The following is a 17,396-nucleotide window of genomic DNA, read 5'->3' on the forward strand; positions in this document are numbered from 1 at the left end:
CGAGCGAGGGGCATATGGAAACTCAACATTACACATCTCCAAGATGAGGAATGTCGCGTAGCATTTACTAATGTGTGGCAAGAATGCGAGAAACGATTCCCGCGATACAGTTCTGCCATAGCTTGGTGGTTACAATGTACGAAGCCTAAAATAAGAAGAATGCTGATGGATTACTCGCGACAGAAAAGTTTCTGGATTAAAAAGACGACTGAATTTTATTTTAGCTGCCTTAGAGACCTGTACACCTTGGACACACGATTAATGGAGAACTTTAGCCGGATTCAGAAAGTCAAAGCAAAACTTTTGGCGCTGAAGCGGCGACAGTCAGAAGGTTTTAAAGTCAGAGCGAGACTACACAACATTGTAGAAGGGGAAGAAACGGCTATGTACCATGTAATGCGTGAGAATAAGAGAGGAAACAGAAAAATACTGACAGAAGTTAAGTTACCTGATGGGACCAGGCACACAAAACAGCATGAAATTCAAAACGCTGTTCATAAATATATCTCAGATATGATGACCACCAAACCTACCGTCGACGAGGCGCGGCGTGATCTTGTTAGAAACGTATCAGGACGAATTAGTACAGAGCAAGTAGAAAATCTCATGGCCGAAATAGAAGAGGACGAATTGAAAGACGCAATAGCACAGAGTCCTAAAAATAAGTCTCCAGGACCTGACGGTATCCCCGTGGAATTCTACCAAGTGTTCTGGCCACAAATGAAAAGCAAGTTGCTATGTATGTACAACGAAATCATGAGTGGCACTGTTGCCGCTCCCAAAGAATTTCCTGAAGGGATCATAGTTCTAATTCCTAAAAACTCACTTAGCAAAGCGATTGAAAACCTTCGCCCAGTAACATTACTCAACAGTGATTACAAAATTATGGCCCGCGTATTAGCAAGAAGAATAAAAATGGTTATTAACTCTGTAACTGGCACGTACCAAACATGTGTAGGCAAAGACAGAAACATTTATCAGAAAATATGCGAATATAGGGATATAATATCAACCGCAAATGTATGCCGAATAAAATGTGCTTTAGTGTCATTAGACTTCGAGAAGGCGTTTGATAGGGTCGATCATAAGTATCTTCTTGGTATCATGGAAGTAATGGGATTCCCACCACGATTCGTGAGGATTATTCAACAAATTCTGAAAAACAGTGTAGCACGAATAATGATAAACGGACAACTAAGTAGAGAAATTGAATTGACTGGATCCGTACGTCAAGGTTGCCCAATGTCAATGGCCCTTTTCGCAATAGCAATAGAACCTCTCCTCGCGACACTCACGCATCACCTGCAAGGACTGCATATACACGGCAAGAAAATAGTGTGCAACGCCTACGCAGATGATGTGGGCGTCCTGGTTGTAAATGAAGATGAAGTGGCGAAAGCTCTTCAGATTGTACACACATATGAACTTGCTTCTGGCGCCAAACTAAATAAAAGGAAGTCAGGCATCATGAACCTAGGCAGAGGAATATCCATGCAAAATCGGGGACAATTGACGGAAGTATCCACATTGAAATGTTTGGGTATTGAATTTAGGAGCAACATCCAACACACTATTGCCGTCAATTATAAAAAACTACTTGCAAGCATACGAGCATCTGTACAAGGAAACAGTATGAGGCAACTGGACGAGATACAGAAAATCAAACTAGTAAATGTGTATATAACATCCAAACTTAACTATGTTGTCCAAGCTTTTCCGATGCCATTAGAAACAGCCAGAAGAATTTTATCCGCGATAGGAAGCTTTGTATGCCAAGGCAACATTTTCAAAGTGAAGTTCAATACACTAACACTCCCCACAAGGAAAGGAGGTTTAAACCTTGTTGATGTCAGTTACAGGTCACGAGCGTTATATGTGTGTCGAATGTGCAAGCAATGGAAACAGATGCCCGACAGCTTAACGGCCCACTTGCTGAATGAAATTGCTCCAACAAGCATGCAGCCGCCTATAGATGTGAAGCATATACCAGCTGGTCTTTGTCACCTGAAAACTTTTCTCGTTGAGTACAGTTATATCTCCTCGAGGCTCTCAGAACAGCAGTTGAAGAGAGTAAAGGACATCTATACATATTTGATGGAAGCTAAGGACGGAAATATTATTGAAAGAAAATACCCCAACAACGACTGGTCTGCAATTTGGAAAAATATCGACGATCGGAACTTACCCTCTAAGGTGAAAGCAACTTGGTATAATGCAGTCAACAGGAAAATTTCAACTAATTCCAAATTGCACGCTATACATCTCACAAATTCGCCCTTGTGCGCGTCATGTAACCTTCTTGACACTGAAGAACACCGATTCGTGTGTGAAAGAGTAAGAGACATATGGCATATAGTTAAGCAGAAATTAGCGACCGTTAACAGAACATCTCCAACCGTTTTCACCGCCGCAGATTTTCTGACTCCAGACGCAGTGCCATACCCTGATACGAAAAGAAATGCTGTTAACTGGCTAAAAGGGCACACTGTGCACTATATCTTGAAGGCAGAAAATAAAAGCAAAGAAGATTATTGGGTGTATCTAACGACTCAGCACCATCATCTCATGCGGACAAAAGACTACAAAAAAAATTACGCATGCTTCCTAAATAGAATCATGGAATAAAATTAAACAGAGAACACTAGACAGATTATGATTGGTATGGAATTCAGAGATGTCAGCCTTGCACGATTACAGATACCTGGAACCGGGATGTCTTCGATCCTTTCACGAGACACAGCAGAAAAGAAATCAAGTCCGTGGCAAGACGCACAGGACTATATCCTCATATAAGAAATTAGACATCAAGTTTATGTATTGTATTTTTTTTTTTTTTTAATTATCTTATGCCATATACGGAGAAGTTTTAAGTTCTAAAAAAAACGTTCTTCAAGGGGTTGCAAGATTTTATGTTTTCCTTATGAAGATGAGAGACTTCACGTATCAGTTTATTTTAATATACTTATCTTTCCATTAGCAAGAGGAAGATTCATTACCTTTAATTAATATTAAGAAGAAACATTTATTTCTCATTTCTGTTAGCTAAGGTAATTAAGACATCCAGCTTACAGAAAAAAAAATTAAGAAGCCGAAATAAAAAAAAAATAAATAAAAATAAAAAAATAAAACAATAAAACAAAAAATAAAACAAAAAAATACAAAACAAGAAAAAGTGGCCGAGCACTCGCAAAAAGTAAGAAAAATGAGGACTTGGCATCAAAAACATAAAAAAGTACATACAATAAAAAAAAGTAAAAAAAAAGTTGGTAGAAGGATGGACTCATAATAACAATGATAATAATAATAAAAACGACAAAAGCAAAGAGGCTAGCCGAAGAAGGCAAAGCAAGGTGAGCGTTTGGAAGGGCTGTGAGGGGAGAAGGGAGGCCCTAAAAAAAAAAAAAAAAAAAAAAAAAAAAAAAAAAAAAAAAAAAAAAAAAAAAGTTGGTAGAGCACTTGCCCGCGAAAGGGAAGGGTCCCGAGTTCGAGTCGCGGTCGGGCACACAGTTTTATTCTGCCAGGAAGTTTCATATCAGCGCACACTCCGCTGCAGAGTGAAAATCTCATTCTGGAAACATCCCCCAGGCTGTGGCTAAGCCATGTCTCCGCAATATCCTTTCTTTCAGGAGTGTTAGTTCTGCAAGGTTCGCAGGAGAGCGTCTGTAAAGTTTGGAAGGTAGGAGACGAGGTACTGGCAGAAGTAAAATTGTGGGTATCGGGCGTGAGTCGTGCTTCGGTAGCTCAGTTGGTAGAGCACTTGCCCGCGAAAGGCAAAGGTCCCGAGATCGAGCCTCGGTCGGGCACACAGTTTTAATCTGCCAGGAAGTTTCATTTCAGCGCACACTCCGCTGCAGAGTAAAAATCTCGTTCTGGAAACATCCCCCAGGCTGTGGCTAAGCCATGTCTCCGCAATATCTTTTCTTTCAGGAGTGCTAGTTCTGCAAGGTTAGCAGCAGAGCTTCTGTAAAATTTGGAAGGTAGGAGACGAGGTACTGGCAGAAGTAAAGCTGTGAGTACCGGGCGTGAGTCGTGCTTCGGTAGCTCAGTTGGTAGAGCACTTGCCCGCGAAAGGCAAGGGTCCCGAGTTCGAGTCGCGGTCGGGCACACAGTTTTATTCTGCCAGGAAGTTTCATATCAGCGCACACTCCGCTGCAGAGTGAAAATCTCATTCTGGAAACATCCCCCAGGCTGTGGCTAAGCCATGTCTCCGCAATATCCTTTCTTTCAGGGGTGTTAGTTCTGCAAGGTTCGCAGGAGAGCGTCTGTAAAGTTTGGAAGGTAGGAGACGAGGTACTGGCAGAAGTAAAGTTGTGGGTATCGGGCGTGAGTCGTGCTTCGGTAGCTCAGTTGGTAGAGCACTTGCCCGCGAAAGGCAAAGGTCCCGAGTTCGAGTCTCGGTCGGGCAAACGGTTTTAATCTGCCAGGAAGTTTCATATCAGCACACACTCCGCTGCAGAGTAAAAATCTCATTCTGGAAACATCCCCCAGGCTGTGGCTAAGCCATGTCTCCGCAATATCTTTTCTTTCAGGAGTGCTAGTTCTGCAAGGTTAGCAGCAGAGCTTCTGTAAAATTTGGAAGGTAGGAGACGAGGTACTGGCAGAAGTAAAGCTGTGAGTACCGGGCGTGAGTCGTGCTTCGGTAGCTCAGTTGGTAGAGCACTTGCCCGCGAAAGGCAAAGGTCCCGAGTTCGGGTCTCGGTCGGGCACACAGTTTTAATCTGCCAGGACGTTTCTTACAACGGAGTAAATCGGAATTCACATTAGAATCTTTGTCTACAGACGACTCATCCCATCATACCACCTCTTTTAACTCACTCGTGAAACACTACACCCTGTTCTCATTAATAGGCCTCACTGCTTGGCATGATCTGCCTCAGAGCTGCGACGTGTTGCGTTACTTATTTCCATTAATTTTGCACCATGATCAGATGTACCATTAATAATTGGGTACACATTATGGAGACCATTAATTTACGAGGCGTGTCCGGAAAGTAAGTAACATTTCGTTCTACTGACGTTGCAGCACTAAGGTCGCAGTTCCGCGCAATCGCACTTTTCTCTCTGGTTATTTATCTTTTCATTGCCACCACTACAACTGGATCGTTCAAAATGGTTAAGACAGTCTCTGAGCACGCCGCCTATATTTGAACGCAAAGAACGTTCAGACAGTTGAAATTCATGATCAACTTGTAGAGATTTGTGGTAAAAATGTAATAACTCATGGAAAGGCGAGAGAGTGGGTGAAACTATTCAGTGATGGACGAACCGATGTTCACGACGAAGCACGTAGTGGACGGCCTTCTATTGTTAATGATAGTTTGGTTGAGAAAGTGGACGAGAAAATACGTAAAAATATACGGTTCACAACGAGAAAGCTTTGTGATGAGTTTCTACAAATTTCAAAAACTCTTTTTCATAAGACTGTCACAAATCGCTTTAATTTTGGCGTTGGGTTCCGAAGATTCTTATACGTGTCCAGAAAACGAAGCGAGTTGCTTTGACATTTTTTATGTGATATAATGATGAGGGAGACGAATTTTTAAACAGAATTGTGATCTGCGATGAAACTTGCGTTCGTCACGCCACGCCAAAATCAACAGTTGATACGATCCCCCGTCGTCGTCGTTGTCGTCGTCGTCGTCGTCGTCGGCTGATACTCGTATCCGTGTTTTCATTTCTCTCCTGAGATTTCCTTTGTCACGGTTCAGGCGTGGAACTGTCGTTGATGGCTTAGCAATGCAATACTAGCGTGGAACAGGCGACCACAGACATTACAGCTGATGGAAGGTAGAGGACGTGGCTGAGCCTGGAGGAATTTACATCTTCGGCGTTCGTCATTCTCCATTCTTCAATACGATCCCCCAAAAAACAAGAAGAACAAAATAACGTTATTAGCACAACGAATTATGTGCACTGTGTTCTGGGACAACTTCGGCACGCAGTTCAAAACAACTGGCATGGAATGTTCAGTCAAGGCATTGTGTTACCTCACAACGTCCGCATTCTGCTGGTATCACTCAAAACCTTATTCATCAGTTCGATTGGGAGCAGTTCGATCATCCGCATTACTGTCACGATCTCGCATCGTCTGACCACTACTTCTTCCTGAAGCATGATTTTAGAAGAAGGCGCTGTGACAGCGATGAGAGCAATACGCGCCGTAATTTGCGGGGCGTCATTATGAGTTCTTGGGTCCTGCCAGCGGTCGGGGAGATATCCCTCGCGACACTACGGAAGTTGTGAAAGTGGACGAGGGGTACGTTCCACCCTTAGCCTAGCTTTGAATACTAGGAGACGTGACAGCCAACACGATCTATCGATGAAATAGTTTGCATATTGCGTCTCTTTCTGCTATTGACGCTGCAGCAATGGTACGAGTGTCGGTACTCGAGGTTTACTAAACAATGGTAACCGGGTGGGTACGTCGCATGGTGATACAAAGACACCTACACAGTGTATGTGTGTCAGACATAAGCTGCAGTTATGTTGTCGTATGCTTTTTTAAGTAGTTGGTAACAAGTAACTAGCATTGCAGTAGATTGCTTACACAGCTGTAGCTGGCTGGCACGTGTTACAGAATATCCCACTGAGCGCTACAGTATCAATATTTAGATGGTTGTCATTCGCTTGGTTAGCAAACCTTCCTTCAGTTGTTCCCTTCAATTTCTCTTTGCATTTGCTTTCGTTGCTATTTCATAATGTAAGCTAATTCACGATGTGACCAGAAACACAGCGAATATAAAGTTGTTACCAATTCTGTGTATGACACTCCCACAGACGGCTGTGGTTGTTCAGAGGGCAGACCTCAAGACAATAAAAACGTAAAAAATAAGTGTCTCTGATCTCAGACTTTCCTGATATTAGACAAGTATTAAAAAATCAAACTTCATTTCATTTTATTATTGATCCGTTTGATGGTACAAGCCTTCGATAAAGACAGTCAGTTTTTACGCCTTTAGAAACTTTTAAAGACATGCTGGACATGACGTTAGAGTTTCCCACGCATAGTTTCTTTAACACAGTGAATGCTTACAGAAAGACGTTGTCAGACACGTGTGTGCAACTGCCACACAGTCCTCTTCGTATGTAGCGCCAGTGTGCAGCTTCTTTTTCTCATTTTTATTCGTAAGAGAGTGCAAAATTATTTGCAACTTGTCAAGCGACTCTAAACCCAACGTCTGTGACCTTACGTGGCTTTTTGTCACTCAATCAGATTTGGCGTTGGCCTGAAAAATGGCCGTAAGACACTAATTTCAGCATGATCGTCTAGGTCCACCTTTCAGCTACATATTCTCAATAAATAAGACTAAAACAGCAGCTATTTGAAGGTATTTTCTGTAATTTCTCACAAAAAACATGTTTTAGAAAAGTATTGTGCAAATGATGTAAATGACCGATTTCCATATTGCCTCCACGACTCTTTGGAGATATCTTTGTGTGCGCTATAGTTCTTCGTTAGCACGTTTTTGATATCGTTTTTGCATTTTCGGAAATACCGTTTGTGACTATGCTACGATGATCTAAGATGAGTCACTGGTCGAAACTAGTAATTGAGTGAACAAAAAAAGGGAAATTTGCAACTTGGTACTGGTTTTTTCTTTGTACTGATTAACAGAAGTTGCTGACCCACAGCTATTCCAGCATGCTGGAAGTTCATAAATGACAAAGCGAGTTGTCACCTATCATAGCGAAAAGGCGAAAAGCTACTGCTGTATCAAACCTGCACAAAACAGGTATGGAGGTATCATTTTTTTGTTTGTGTGTATATAGTATGAGGGAATTTTGGGGAGTGATAAAACTGAACAACTGGATAAGGACGCAAGGATGAATGACAAACAAGAACGATACATTCCAAAGGACGATCTTATTGCTGTAGTTAGAAACATGGCCAAAAGCGAATGGAACAAGGCTCAAATGGCTCTGAGCACTATGGGACTTAACTACTGAGGTCATCAGTCATGGAACAAGGCATAGGAGAGCAAAGATCTGGACAAGGGCATCTGGTACTAACAAACTCATCCCCACTTACTGTAAGTAGTAGGCTGTTTAGGTTTTCTTATTGGTAACGCTACGTAGCGCTCTGTATGAAAATCACTGGCTGTGCTGTGTGCAGTCTGTGGCTAGTTCGCATTGTTGTCTGCCATTTTAGTGTTGGGCAGCTGGATGCGAACAGCGCGTAGCGTTGCGCAGCTGGAGGTGAGCCGCCAGCAGTGGTGGATGTGGGGAGAGAGATGGCGGCGTTTTGAAATTTGTAAGACTGGATGTCATGAACTGCTATATACATTATGACTTTTGAACACTATTGAGGTACATACATTGTTTGTTCTCTATCAAAATCTTTCATTTGCTAACTATGCCTATTAGTAGTTAGTGCCTTCAGTAGTTTGAGTCTTCTATTTAGCTGGCAGTAGTGGCGTTCGCTGTATTGCAGTAGTTCGAATAACGAAGATTTTTGGTGATGTAAGTGATTTGTGAAAGGTATAGGTTAATGTTAGTCAGGGCCATTCTTTTGTAGGGATTTTTGAAAGTCAGATTGCGTTGCGCTAAAAATATTGTGTGTCTGTTTAAACACAGTCATGTACAATTGTTCAAAGGGGACGTTTGATTACCGAAGGCCCAATAGTATGTTGAAAAAAGGGCGCTGAAAGGCAGCTCTGTTGGTACAGGGAACGAGAGAAACGCTGTAAGGATGAGTGCCAGGTCGAAATTCAACAGCTGACGCTATCGTCAACACCTCCATAGATTCCACATCATAACATCGTCACATTCCGTATGTGGGGAGACCCAAGACGTCAAGAACATGTACTTTGGCTCTATAGAAAAGACAATCAGAATGGCTTCTTACGAAGCTGGTCCACATAAATCAAGAACTTCCTTCGAACGTGTTAACACTCGTGACTACAAGGCATATAGACACTTGTAAATTGTTTGTGTAATTCGTGTTACTACTTGGAATTAAATTTGAGAAGCTACTTATTGGCCGGCCGAAGTGGCCGTGCGGTTAAAGGCGCTGCAGTCTGGAACTGCAAGACCGCTACGGTCGCAGGTTCGAATCCTGCCCCGGAATGGATATTTGTGATATCCTTAGGTTAGTTAGGTTTAACTAGTTCTAAGTTCTAGGGGACTAATGACCTCAGCAGTTGAGTCCCATAGTGCTCAGAGCCATTTGAACCGTTTGAAGCTACTTATTAAGTGATAAAAATTTTGCGAAAAAGTCGTTCTAAAGGTTTCTAAGAAGATGGGCTTATTTATTACAGAAACATAAATCAATTTTGTGTAATGAACACAGTGTAATCATTGAAAATGTCAGAGATCTCTACTGGAAAAGTAAAAGTGAATTTTTACAATCTTCCTTGTTTCCTTTTCAAGATAGTCTCTTCCCTTGGGAGCTGTTCAAATCCCTTGATTTCTAAGGGAAAATGGAACAGTGTGTTGTGTAGTTTACATGAAACATATTCGGTATGAAATGCACAACTGTTAGTGAGTTAATTAATCGTCGAATATTTCAATCCAAGTCAGTTCTAAACCAAGATATATTAACAACATTAATGTCCGATTCGCCTCCATTACGGCTAACACAGGAACAAGTATTGAAAGGAGTGGCGTTATAATGGACCTTACGAGGATTCACAAGAAACAAGAAGGTAAAAAGCCGAGCTTTAAAATATTTGCACGCTCAGGACTGTGTGAGTGCGTCAGCGAAGTAATATACAGAGCTTTTGAAGCTAGGCGACTCATCGTAGCCTCATATTATTACGTAAAGATAACGTATCGATTAAAAATGCATAATTTCCATATGTATATAATTTTTTCCTTGTAAGGTTGGTTCAAATGGTTAAAATTGCTCTGAGCACTATGGGACTTAACATCTAGGTCATCAGTCGCCCAGGACTTAGAACTACTTAAACCTAACTAAGGACATCACACACCTCCATGCCCGAAGCAGGTTTCGAACCCGCGACCGTAGCGATCGCACGGTTCCAGACTGAAGCGCCTAGAACCGCTCGGCCACACCGGCCGGCCTTGTAAGGTTGTCCACATTCTTTAATTGTTTTATTGATTTATTATGTGTGGTAGCAGTTAAGTGTGTGCGTGTGTGTGTGTGCGTGTGTGTGTGTGTGTGTGTGTGTGTGTGTGTGTGTGTGTGTGTGTGTGTAGGTGTTTATTTTGATTAATTAGAAATCTTTTAACTTAAGACGCCACTGTATTTATTTATGTGTTATTCATCATGTCACTGAAATTTGTTTTAAATCTCTAAGAAGCTGTAACAACGATAGATTGATGCTTTCAAAGGACAGGACGCACTGTAAGTTTGGACTAGCTATATTGACGCACGAGAAGAGTAAAAAAATTTTTTAAAAGAAGTCGCTGCATAGTTCCGTAACTATGTAGCACCAGCTACCTTGGACACTAGATCACGGAGCCAAGCATATGCACAGCAAAAAGTCGCTGAATGGTGCCAGAACCTGTGTGTTCTACTGCCAATCGTAGTGCGTGTTCCAGTGATGAATCTCGGAGTGCGAGCATGTCGATGCAGAAAGAGGTGGACACATGTTAACCATATTACGGAGAAGGTGAGAACAGGCTTTGGGTAATAACCCACGTGCAGTTATTCTAGGGACTCTGTAGAGTGTAACACCACGAAAATCACACACGTTTGCGTTTTATTTTTCATGAGCAATACTTCGGCGTAGGATGGAGCAAGAGTCGCCGACACGAGTCAGTTGTGTCTATGTACTGCATGTAGTTCGTAAAAGCATTCAACGTACCAACTTATGAGTCATAAGTTCTGACCTATCTCTTACTGAAACTGTGTGAAATGAAATAGAAGCTGAACAACGAACGACAGATGGCAGACTATACAGCTCTTGCTAATTTTAAAAACTGTTAACAAAATTCCAGAATTAAGCACGTACAGATTGTATCTGGACATTGCCGACGAACTTCCTGCGTCAACAAATGATACGTGGAGGGTTATTTTGTTTTTGTTAATGAATAAAGCCCATAGATTGTTACTTATGTGCGTGAGTCCGGGGCATTGTTAGGCACGCATAGTCAACGCGTTGTCAGTTGTTTTCCTGTTTCTAAGCTTTCCATTTCACTCACCAGCAATATTTTTGTTTTTACATGTGAGTCTCTGTACTCAGTAAGTCGACTGACTTCATTATGTGATACATCGAAACGAGAATAAGAAGGATTAGGGTTTAACTTCCCGTCGGCAACGCGCTCATTACAGGCTGAGTGCAAGGGCGGATTGGGGAAGGATAGCGATCTAAACCTGCCGAAGCCTTTCGACGCAAACATCCCGGCTCTCTCCTCCTAAATGGTTTAGGGAAATCACGGAAAAATTAAATACGGATGGCAGGACGGGAAACAGAAACGCTGTCGTCCCCAAATTTAATCTAATGACCTACGAATGCTCTACTTCGCTGGGAAAGGAGAGGCAATGGAACAAACGCTTTTTGTATCTACGTACAACGTTTCCCCACGAAGAGACGTAGATTCCACAGTAATTTTGCTGAAATTTATTGATGTCTCCGGAATGGCATTGTGTTGCTTTCGTTACAGAAACTGCCCTACAAGAAGGTAAATATGCTATAGAAGCATTATACCACTTAATGTCGAAGACATTTGTCTAAATGTCGTACGAGTAAATAATATATAGCAAATACAGAAGGAAAAATGAGATACGTCATATCACAAATATCCTCAGTACAATATGTTCGAACATATTGTACTGCCATTAAGATTAAGGCCAATTTAAATAGATCCATAAAAAGTTTAAACGGGGTAAACAACGACGCGGAATCGTTGTAACATAAAGGTGATATTGCATGTTGTGAAGCAGTTCCATATGCACTGGAATGACTAAAATTTTATAAATTAAGAAGGCAAAGTCCAGAATTTTTTGGAAAAGTATTTGATCTCACACAATGAAACAGAGTTATCAAGAGCAGAAATTTGAACGTGTCGTCACTATTAGAGTTCACCCATAGCGTGCAGAAATGACAACTGAAATTCTATATACATATTTACCATGGAAACAAATAGAGATAAAGCAGAACAAATATTTAAATTAGTCAGTTGCACTAAAGTCAAAATGAAGTGAACAGAAAGTCGCTAAGAAATGAACAACACAGAAGACTTCGTAAGAAATAGTGCAGTCTACGGAAAGAGACCGAGATTCACGGATAAAACTTTGCAAGAAAGTACCATAAGAACAGATGGAAGACATGTCGCGTATTCCTGAAGGATACTTGGAAGATACTATGAGAAATCCCACCATTAAAGCTGACATGCTCCTTTAATGGTCCATCGAGATGTCAGAGAAATACGAGGGGGTACCCAAAAGAAACCGGACTCCGAGGGCGCTGCCACTCGTAGACGTAGTGCAGGGTTCTCGCGCTGGATGGTGTTAATAGAGACTTCATGTGTGGTATTGTGTTCTGTGACTGTTGGCGGGTTACCTCTGCGAAGTCGTTATGGCAACTTTAAAAGAACAAAGAACTTGTGTGAAATTTTGTTTGCTGCTTAAAAAAAAAACTGCAACAGAGAGACATCAAATGCTTCAGGAAGATTTCCAGGAGGACGCTATGAGCCGCACACAGGTTTTCGAGTGGTTTGGGCGCTTTAAACGTGGTGAGATGTGTGTTGAAGACCGAGCTCGTTCTGGACTCCCAACTCTCCCAAACCAAAAAAAGCAAGGCAAGTGATGTCAAATGTGAAGACGATGATCATTGTCTTTTTTCGTGTTCGTGGAATTGTGCATCAGGAATTCGTACCCCCTGGCCAGACTGTTCACCAGCGCTTTTACTTGGATGTTTTAAGGCGTCTGCGAGAGGATGTGAGTAGGAAACGCCCGGAACTATGGCGATCAGGTGACTGGTTTCTGCATCACCACAACTCTCCAGCACACACGGCCTTACGAGTGACCCACTATTTCGCATCTCAGAGGTGGTCGGTCGTTCCCCACGCTCCGTATTCGCCGGACCTAGCCCCGTGCGACTTTTTCCTATTTCCACGAAAGAAAAACCGCTAAAAGGGGAGGGTTATGACGATGTGGAGGCGGTAAAAACAGCTTCGCAAAGGGCACTGGACAATATCAAACTTGAAGAGTTCCAAACATGCTTCCAACAGTGGGAAAATAGACTTGACAAGTGCATCGCATGTAATGGAGAGTATTTTGAAGGTGACTGAAGTAATTTTGTAACAAGGTTCATCAATAAACGTTTTATGACAACAATCCGGTTTCTTTTGGGTCCACCCTCGTATGCTGATGTGAAATGTCACTGCGTATATTTAAACAAGGCATTGCAGTGGATCATCAGAATGGATGCATAGCTTTAACATGTACTGTTTTACTACAGGCTGTCAGATCTAATACGTGGAAAAAGTGTCTGTTATCGAGGAAATATACGCGCAGAACCCCATATCAGGAACGTTGGACTTTTGTCACAAATTGTGTGGCAGGCTGGTAGGAAGGGGGACGAGAGAAGGAAGAACGCGAACTCCACGGGAGGGTGAGAGGAGGAGGGGGAGGGGGAGTTTGAGAGGGGGAGGGAAGGCGAACGCGAAATTGAAGGCGGATTGGTGCTGTCCCTGGGCAGGCTGGCGTGCGCTGCATATAAAGCCAGTCCGAATGGAAGTCCAGCTCCGGTCGGAGTCCACGATAGACGCCGCTGCATCTGGATAACGTTTCATACTTCCACCCACAGATACTCTCTAACATCCTTATTTTTTTCAGGTACATGCCTGTAGTCGTGATACACATGGCAATACCCGCGCAACAGTAGCGCAGCGTGTCACAACTGGGGACAGAAGGAAATGGTACAGCCCATTGATAAAGTGGAGGTGGACTGCACCAGTCTGCTTTTCCCCTGCTGCGAAATACTGCACTACTGTGCCACGGGGATTTCAATGTGTAGGACCACGATTGCAGATATGTACCTGGGGAAAAATACGTAACGTCTTTCTCTTAATGTTCTAATTTAAGCACTGTAACTACCCCACACGTAAGAAACGTATTGACTGAAGTGTTACGCTCTCGAATGAAGCCTGCTTCAAATGACCCCGCCCTATGTAGTCATGCAAAAGCCGTCTAGTATCGTCGAGAACTTTTTCGCCTGCATGACGTATGGAGCAATGCGTAATTTATAAATTTAGAGAACGCTGTGCAGCGATCTGGTGCTATATTTAGGTTAAAATCAACAGTCGAGATCTTAAGAACGATGCATAATTAATTATGATTTAATTGTAATAATATTTTGTTAATGGAAAACTAAAATGTGTGTAATTATAAACGTAGGCTTCCGCAGCTCTTGTCAAATTGAATAAAATTTTTCTGGGTTTCTGACAGCATTATCAATACACAGAAAACTATCGACGTTTCGGTCCCTATTGCGAGCGATCTTCTTCAGGGTGTTTTTGTTTACTAATGAATGCGTTTTTTTTTCTTTATTGAGTTTCGATGCTCCCCAAAGGGGGTGGGGTGGCAGCAGCTTAGTAAGCCGCTCTTCAGCCTACAGAATTTTTAAACCAGAAGAAAAAGATAATAAACAATAAAAGCAGGCGATAAAAACGGTGACTGAATTTGTAAAATTGTGGAAGGTAAAACGTAAAGCGAAGGAAGCAGACAGGCAAAATAGTAGACAGACAATTGAGAAAACACAGCCACAGTCTGGTTTCTGTTAGCAAGAGATATAAAAATCACACCCAGCAACAGTATGATTTCTAGAATGAGATTTTCACTCTGCAGCGGAGTGTGCACTGATATGAAACTTCCTGGCAGATTAAAAGTGTGCCGGACCGAGACTCGAACTCGGGACCTTTGCCTTTCGTGGGCAAGTGCTCTACTAACTGAGCTACCCTAGCACGACTCAGGCCCCGTCCTCACAGCTTTACATCCGGCAGTACCTCGTCTCCTACCTTCCAAACTCTACAGAAGCTCTCCTGCGACCCTGCAGAACTAGCACTCCTGAAAGAAAGGATATTGCAGAGACATGGCTTAGCCACAATCGTGCTTTGGTAGTTCAGTTGGTAGAGCGCTTGCCCGCGAAAGGCAAAGGTCCTAGGTTCGAGTCTTGGTCCAGCAGACAGTTTTAATCTGCCAGGAAGTTTCAGAATGATTTCTGTTCGCAATAGTTTGGAAAAGATGCACAACACTGAGCACTCACTTAAAACACTGCACTAAAAAGTTGGCACGAAGATGTCACATGTCACACCACAGCCAAAGGCAGATGGGGGGGGGGGGGGGAACCTGGACAAATGGTGAAAAAAGGGGGAAAGAGAGGATAAACGAAGTGGGGAGTGGAGCCGATGGAGGGAGTGGACTGATAAGGGGGAGGGGGGCAGGGCAGATGCGAGAGGGAGTGGGGAAAGGCAAAGAAGGGGAATGCAAAAGGACTCGTGAGAGAGAAGGGGGGCAGACCCCAAGAAAAGGACAGAGGAAGGGAGGGGGAGGTGAAGATCAGAGTTGATAGGAGGAATAAATGGAGGGAGAGAGGGCATCTCTGGGAAGGGGAGTCGACGGAACCCACCTTGGGAAAGGAGTTGAACGGTGGAGGGTAGGGGGGACACATCAGTGAAGGCGTGGCAGAGGGTGGGGATGAGGGGGATAAAGGCGGCGGGAGGTGTAGAGTATGCGGATATGTTCGAGGAAAAGGAGCAGACGGGGGAAAGGAATCAGGTCATAGAGGATCCGCGTGGTGGACGGGAGGCGTATACGGAGCTGAATGAGAAAACTTCGTTTGTTATATATCTACAGATGGCTGTTATCTAATTCTGATACGCTGTTTAGGGTGAAGGGGAGGGATGTTAGAAGTCTTCATTGGTGTTTTTAGTATTTCTTTTCATTGGTGGAAACCCGACGTTTTGATTGGTGTTTGCATTACTGCATTTCATTGGTGGAAATCGGCCAGTGGAAAACCAGGCGGCAGCTGTGACATGGCGTTGTTTTCCAGCTTTCTAGCGCCGGTTGAGGCGAACCAGTACTCTATGTACCTGCGGCCGGTGCGGTCCCACGCGTGACTGTACATGCTGCTTCACGTGAGCTATCGTCCTATAGTGCTGTTATTGCTGGTAGCCAAGACGTCAAAGGTCCGTACCCGTCTTTTCTGTTGATGTTGGCCGGCCGCTAGGCTGTTTCTATTGCCTCTCTAATCTTCCTCCTGAAACAAAGAGCTGTTTCGCCAGGACGCGCTCTTCACCAAACTCAATCTGTTTGTCGTACTTATCTTAATGTTCTGCCACTGCTGACTTGGTGTGCTGTCTTAGTCGAATATGTCGTCTGTGTTCAGATATCCCTGTGCTGATGGGCCGCCCCGTCTCGCCTACACACACTAATCCACATTCGTATCTGATTTCGTAAACTCCAGCAGCATGTTGTTTCTCAACTGCATCTTTCGTTGTGCGAAGAACATCTTGTATTCTGTTGCTGCTTCGGAAAACCGGCTTCATGTCTGCTCGGTGGAGAATTTTACTCACCTGTTCAGTGAAACCTTGAACATATGGTAATAGGGCGATGTTATGTGCTTCCTTTTGCTCTACTCTATTGCCTTCATTCTTTGTCGTCATAGTTTTATCTATTCGTTTCATTCCATAACTATTGGCACAAAAAGTGGACTTGACGTTTTGTAGTTCACCCTTCAGATGTGCCTTATCGCTGATCTTCTGAGCCCTCTCGGTTAAGGTGTGCAGGGCGGATTTCTTCTGCGTAGGGTGATGATGGAAGGAGGCATGCAGGTACCTGTCAGTACCGATTGGCTTCCTATATACTCTGTGGCCCAGTTTACCATCAGGCTTTCTGTGAACTTCCACGTCGAGGAAAGACAGCACCCCATTCTTTTCTATCTCCATAGTGAATTGGATTCTGCTGTGCTAATGGTTGAGGAGTTGGTGGAAATTTCGTAGCTCTTCCTCTCCATGTGGCCAAATAACGAAAGTATCGTCAACATATCGAAGCCAACAATCTGGCCGTAATGGTGCTGCCCGGAGAGCTGTTTCTTCAAATGCTTCCATAAAGAGGTCTGCTGCAATAGGCGGGAGAGGGGAGCCCCTAGCTACACCATCTGTCTGTTCATATGACTTGTAACATCCCTCCCCTTCATCCTAAACAGCCTATTAGAATTAGATAACAGCCATGTCTGTAGGTATATAAGAAACGATGTTTTCCCATTCAGCAGTAAACAAAAACACCCTGAAGAAGGTCGCTTGCAACAGGGCCCGAAACGTAGGTAGTTTTATATATATTGACAATGCGGTCACAAACCGAGAAAAATTTCATTGACTGTACAAAGCGTTTGTTTTTTATTTCGTTATATCTAAGTTTCAGAGATCTGGCGTGTGCTAAAGACTATTTTTCGTTATTTTTCAACGTGCCTGTTGTGGAAGTTTTAGTG

General features: G+C 43.1%; 1 non-coding gene across 1 annotated transcript; it reads left to right on the forward strand.

Moving 5' to 3' along the window:
- The first annotated feature begins 4,331 nt into the window (after positions 1–4,331).
- Positions 4,332–4,406, forward strand: Trnas-cga (transfer RNA serine (anticodon CGA)). Its single transcript has one exon. It is a non-coding gene; the product is annotated as a tRNA-Ser (tRNA).
- The last annotated feature ends 12,990 nt before the right edge of the window (positions 4,407–17,396 follow it).

The sequence above is a fragment of the Schistocerca serialis genome, chromosome 2 (genome assembly GCF_023864345.2).
Source record: "Schistocerca serialis cubense isolate TAMUIC-IGC-003099 chromosome 2, iqSchSeri2.2, whole genome shotgun sequence".
Lineage (NCBI taxonomy): Eukaryota > Metazoa > Arthropoda > Insecta > Orthoptera > Acrididae > Schistocerca > Schistocerca serialis.